At 40.0% G+C, this 6,000-nt stretch overlaps 1 long non-coding RNA gene across 1 annotated transcript; it reads right to left on the bottom strand.

Moving 5' to 3' along the window:
• Positions 1-393: 393 nt before the first annotated feature.
• Positions 394-2,726, bottom strand: LOC308301391. Its single transcript, XR_013962881.1, has 3 exons — positions 2,290-2,726; positions 561-587; positions 394-478 (listed from the first exon to the last, which is right to left on the bottom strand). It is a non-coding gene; the product is annotated as an uncharacterized lncRNA (long non-coding RNA).
• Between the last annotated feature and the right edge of the window lie 3,274 nt (positions 2,727-6,000).

The following is a 6,000-nucleotide window of genomic DNA, read 5'->3' as shown; positions in this document are numbered from 1 at the left end:
CACTTACAGTATTATTCCAAACGCCTGTGAACAAGGAATAAAAAACACAATCTTTCAGTTGAAGTGCCAATTTCCCTCACACTGACATGTAGAACAGTTTAAGTCAGTTTAAATGATCTTTCAGAAGTAAGTGATTATAACAGAGAAGGTTTTCAGGCTGCTACAAAGACTTCAAATCCAGCCCTATATTGTGTGCTGTTAGTGACTATTGACTTTTTGTCCCTAAAAAGTGTTGTCATTATAATGTGGCCCCTGGTCATGCCAGACCCCTGACCAGTGTTTGTGGCGCGTTTGGTGTGGATGGAAACGGTGCACCTTGCAAGTCTGCATGTTACGTTTGTGACTTTCACCGCCCGACCGCCCATGTAGGCAATTTTAGGATGGATATCATACCTGTAGCTCTTCCTCTTCTGATGCCGGTTGATTCGAAGAAGGTCGAATCGCTTGATTTGTTTTCGCTGGAGATCTGAATGGAAACCTAAATATACAGATATTTGAGCTTGCGACTGATGCACTGTGTTAACCACAGAATAGCGATTCAAAGACAAAACAACTCTTACCTTTGTAGCTGATGCACATGCTAGAGTCTGAAATACAATCAGGAAAAGTGAGATCATCATAAATAGAACGATTGCATTCACCACGGCTTCGTAACTCGCGTGGCGCTCCGCCGGCCGCGCGGCCCTGGCCCGCTCTTCGCGTCCACTCGCGCCTACGGCGCTCGGGGGCGAAGAGCAGGACCAAGGTCCGCTGGCCTTCGCGCCGCTTGCAGTGTCGTGGACAATAACTGTGAAAACGAGCGCTCTATGCGGCAATGCCGTTACGTTTCAATATCACGCCTCCACCATAGCCTCCACACTCCACAGAGTTTAGCTGCTGCTAGCATTAGCTACGTTCAGAAAGTCTCTCTCTCTCTCTCTCTCTCTCTCTCCCTCTCCCCATCGCGTGTGTGTGTGTGTGTGTGTGTGTGTGTGTGTGTGTGTGTGTGTGCGCGCGCGCGCACGCTGCACGTCCTGTGACGACAAATCACTGGAGTGATGGAAAAAGTACTCAAATATTTACTTGAGTAAAAGTATCACTACTACTGCAAACGTTTTCAAATGTATCAAGTATTTTGAAAATAGCAGATCTACAAGCTTGACACATTGTGAGCTTTTTACTTTTCTTTTTTAATTTGAAAATAATAATAATAATAATACTCAAGTAAAGACAAAGTACCTGAGTACAAAGTACTTGAGTAAATATACTTAGTTACTTTCTTTTTGAGTAAATGTACTTTAGTGCCTTTTTTTTATTTATTTTTTTAACATCACTGAAAACCAAAGCAGAAACCTCTGTGAATGGGCGTGGCTTCATACTGTACATAGGCCACGCCCCTACAGCCCTAGGCAGAAAGGACAGAAAAATATGTATTGGATTTGACACATTTTAAAACGTAATTTTTACAACTTTTCGATTTTTTTCATCATTCAAATTTTGTCTGTTGGTTAATAATACATTACTCTGTTGTTTGACAAACTGGGAATACCCTTGTTATCATCTTTATTTGACTGAACAGTCCCTTTAACGTGACTTAATGAGTCCACGTCCCTCCAAGGCAAAGAATCCTCGGCGAGACGTGGGACACCAAATGTGGTACCCGGTTTTGCAGTCCTGTGGCCCCTCAATGAGGCCCGCTGGACCGCGAGCCAACACTTTGTAGGTCAGATAGCGACAATGCCGAGCAGTCGCTCTTAAAGGAGTAGTTCACCCCCAAAATGAGTTCAATAATATGCTTTTGTATTTTTCTCATTCCGAAGACAATAATTTCATTACAATAAATGTAGCCCCATTGATTCCGGATGGGGACCCAAGACAAAAATGTGATTATAGTAAATTTACCCCCATTGAATTCGGATGGGGACCCAAATGCATTCGGGTCCCCATCCGGAATCAATGGGGCTACATTTATTGTAATGAAATTATTGTCTTAGGAATGTGACATACAAAAAAATAACATTGAACTCAAGTCTCCATGGCGTGAGTAATCAATAGAAAAAAAAGTCATTTTGGGGGTGAACTACTCCTTTAAGCCTCTAAAGCTCGGCCTCTAATGCCCTGCTGCGCCAGGGCAGCATGCGTAATTGCATCTTTCTAGCTGTATTATTGCATCTTTAAATGTGCAGTTGCATCTTTCAAGGGTTCTAAACAAGCAGCATGCAAATGCATGCAATGATCTTATCACACTGAGGAAAGCTCTGATGCTCTGTTGACCACAGAATAGCGATTCAAAGACAAAACAACTCTTACCCTTGTTGCTGTAGCATATAGTGCACGTAGATCTCTTTTTAATTGGTCTAGAATCTGAAATACAATCGGAAAAGTGAGATCAGAAAAGTTGCATAAAAAGGGCAACACTCAATGCTGGGTGACAATGTATTTATTTTATTTGACCAAAGCAAACGGCCGTGTTAGAAAGCCAAGGTTGACATGGTGACTCCTTAGCAGAGAGGATGCTCACTGTGTCAGTTCAGCATTCACTTGGTACTTTACATTTAGATCAGTGGTTCACCCCCAAGTGTATGTGACCGTGGGCCCCTATATGAAAATATTTGGTTACAAGGAAGGTATCAGCAGCTGGTATTGGTGCTTCATTGGTCAAATCGGTATCTTCTTCAATTATTAAACCCCTTACTCACATATTCAACCTATCGCTGCAGTCTGGGGAGTTTCCAACTGATTTAAAAATAGCCAATTAAGTTATTCCCCTGCATAAATCTGGTGATCCAAGAATGTTTTATAAATATCGGAAAATATCAATTTTACCATGTTTCTCTGAAATATTGGAAAAACTTTTTTCCTTCTTTTTTTTAATACTTTTTATTGCAGTGATTTCAATTGATTTGTTTTAGAGCTGCAGTTCGTAGAATATAAGTATTTATCTCTTTCTTGAATTGGCTCTGGCTGTGGTTTTCCCAGAATAATGTTTGCAGGACTTAGCCTATTTCTTTCATAATTTGCTTTATTGTGTAAATAAATAAATCAGTGAGTGCTGAAGTAGATCCTCAAATTCAAAGATAAGTACTGCAGAATCATTTTCAATTGAGAATGGATGGCATGGAATCTTCAGATACTGAAATTGTCAATGTGTAGTGTATGTAGTGTAAATGCTTTCAGAAAGCCATTCACTGCAATGTCCCATACACATGTTATGTACTCACCTTTTTGTCCAGCAGTGTGTTAAACAATATGAATAATCCCTTTGTAAAGAAACATTGTGGTGAGTTAAAAGCCTGGATTAAATATGTAACACTTTACTTTCCAATGGCCTCGTGCTATTGCCATATTGTAATGTTACAATATCTAAATTATGTATTTACAGAGTAATATACTGTACAGTATATGTAGAGTAAGATGCCTAAGGGCGAAAGGCAAGGTCACGCCATGTCTTGGCCATCTGGCCAGTGATGTATATCGGACCAGTTACCCATATATGGAGACCCCTGGTCCCCATAGATATTCACAGATATATTGAATTTTGTACAAACACAGGTAATATTGAACATTTGCTCTGGTAAAGTGTTAAACACTGTTAAAGAGCATTCCTAACATGGTGTTATTCATACAGTATCATTACTCCAGAATATCAACTGTCAAATATAAAGTCAAATACCTGTGGTGAATTAAAGACTACAAACGCAAGATGGATTCCTTTGTCGTGTGGAGAAGTCATGGTTCCTACTCCCAGACCCCATGTAATTCCCAAAAAGGGCGTTAGCGTAGCCAAAATCTTAAAGCTGGCTTTGGCGGTCTTCAGGAGGACACACCGCTCTTCAGCACGCCGCTCTTTAGCGCGCTGCTCTTCAGCACGCTGCTGCTCATCAGTCCTGAGGTTACGCTGCTCTTCAGACGCCGAAACATCTTTCTTCCTACATAGTCCAAATAGGCCTATTCTTTCAAAAAGTTTGCACGTCACTACAATGAGGATCAAGAAGTTTATGGCCACTATCATGAGGGAAGGAATGACAAACGCCAACTTGGAGGGGTCCCAGTTCAGCCAGCAGACATCGTTTCTTCTGATATAATTATTATCGGGTGCAGTTACGGCTATGGTTATAGTGGCGATGATGAGAGGTACTCCGTAGCCTATATAGAAGGCAGCAGCAAGTTGGACTTTAAAAGACCAACGCCCCATGATGTCTATTGTGATTTTGCTTAGCATCAGCAAAGCAAATGTCAGCATCCAAAAGAACATGGACAGGTAGAATAAATGGATAAAGAAAGTTGCCGCTGTGCATGCTGGTACGTTGACTTTCTCTGACTCTGAAATGCCTGCCCCGATAATAAACGAAATGTCTGCAAACAGGAGCGAGAAAGCAATGTTGAGCTCACACACATGCCGCAAGCTGGCATTCCTCCAATTTCGTTTCTTTTGTCTCCTTCGTATGTGATCTAAGACAACACATTTAATAATGAGAGATAAGACCAAGCAACCCATGGATATGGTCACTCCAATATAGGTTAGGTAATCCAGAATGTCTTGAAATGCCTGGTCAAACGGAATAAAGGGCGACATGAGGATAGATAAGGAGTATGAATGAATGGACGGTTGTAAATCACTTTGAGTTTGCAACTTACTTAGAAAAGCGCTATAAAAATGCCATTCATTATGATTGCAGTTGCAGGTCACAGTCCCATTAGCATGATTCACCACCATACATCCCTCAGTGTCCCATGCGCCAAGACCTCTGAAGAGACTAAAGTTCCAAAAGACGCACTGAGGGTCAATGCCCAGAGTCTCATTAAAAATATCAAAGGTGAAAGACACATTCTTGATAGCGGCTTTAGTCTTGACTAGAACCACATTTCCATTGATGACAGTGGAATTTGTATCATTGTTGGTGGCATTTCTTGTGGGAAGGACATTATGCATTGAGACAAATATCACAGTGGTGATATTTACACTGCGAGGAATGTTAGAATCTGGTATGTTTATAAAAACAGATGACTTCAAAGCGTTGTTGTAGGCGCCTGTTAACATGGTAATGAGGGTCGTTTCAATGACAAAAGAGTCATTGTTCAGGTTACCGGTTATTGTTTCAATAGCATTGAGTAAGTTTGAGCCACTTTGACGTTGAGCAGCAACACTTCTTGTTTCTGAGGTTTTGCTTTTAGTGGCGTCGTCATTTAAAACCTTCCATGAATCCTTTGATGCATCAGATATGAGAACATCTACAGTAGTCAGGATATCCTAAAAAAAATAAGAAGAAAAATAAATATGCACAAAATGTTGTTTTGAAGATGTATTTCTAGTTGGTTGGTATTCCTCAGCCAGAAATACAAGAACTGTGTATAACTAAAGATAGACTATAGAATTTGTTTACATTTTGTCCAGTTATTAAAATAAATCTGCTCTCCAGGGACCATTTTGGATATACTTTTCAAACATTTTAGATAAATTAAAATGCAGAAATAGTGTAACTTTGACACAAAATAAACAAATAATACTGTATAATTAGTTGACCTACCTTCATTAGTGCTTTACTTATGGGTATACTTATATTTGCCACACTATTCAGTATGCCAACAATGGCACCAATGTTGGCAGGTGATGAAACAACTTCCTTGGTGTTGTCTTCAGTGACTGAGCTCAACTTTCCCAGAAACACTGAAATCTCTTCCCCAGTCAGAGACTGTAGATTCTGAGATATAAAAGGCAGTAGTTTTTAGTACTATAGTAATAAATAGATATACAGTATCATGTTTACACTTTGTCGTAGAAATCTGAAAGGTCATCATGAATAACAGCTAGATAGTTTGGTAGATCAGTAAGCTGCCCTAAACAAGATTATAATATTTTGGGTTGTTAACAGAAACCAGAAAGTAAAAAAGATTATTATTATTTTTTTACCTGAGACTGATCAACCAGAATGTTAATCGCTTTCAGGATGCACGTGTCTTGTCTAAGATCCCAGTTTCCATCTGCTGTACAAACTGCTGTCTTCTCTCCCACTTCATCCT

This window comes from Nannobrachium achirus (assembly GCF_963921795.1).
Source record: "Nannobrachium achirus genome assembly, chromosome: 16".
In the NCBI taxonomy this organism is placed as follows: Eukaryota; Metazoa; Chordata; class Actinopteri; order Myctophiformes; family Myctophidae; genus Nannobrachium; species Nannobrachium achirus.
This window is presented reverse-complemented; position numbering and strand designations above follow the sequence as displayed.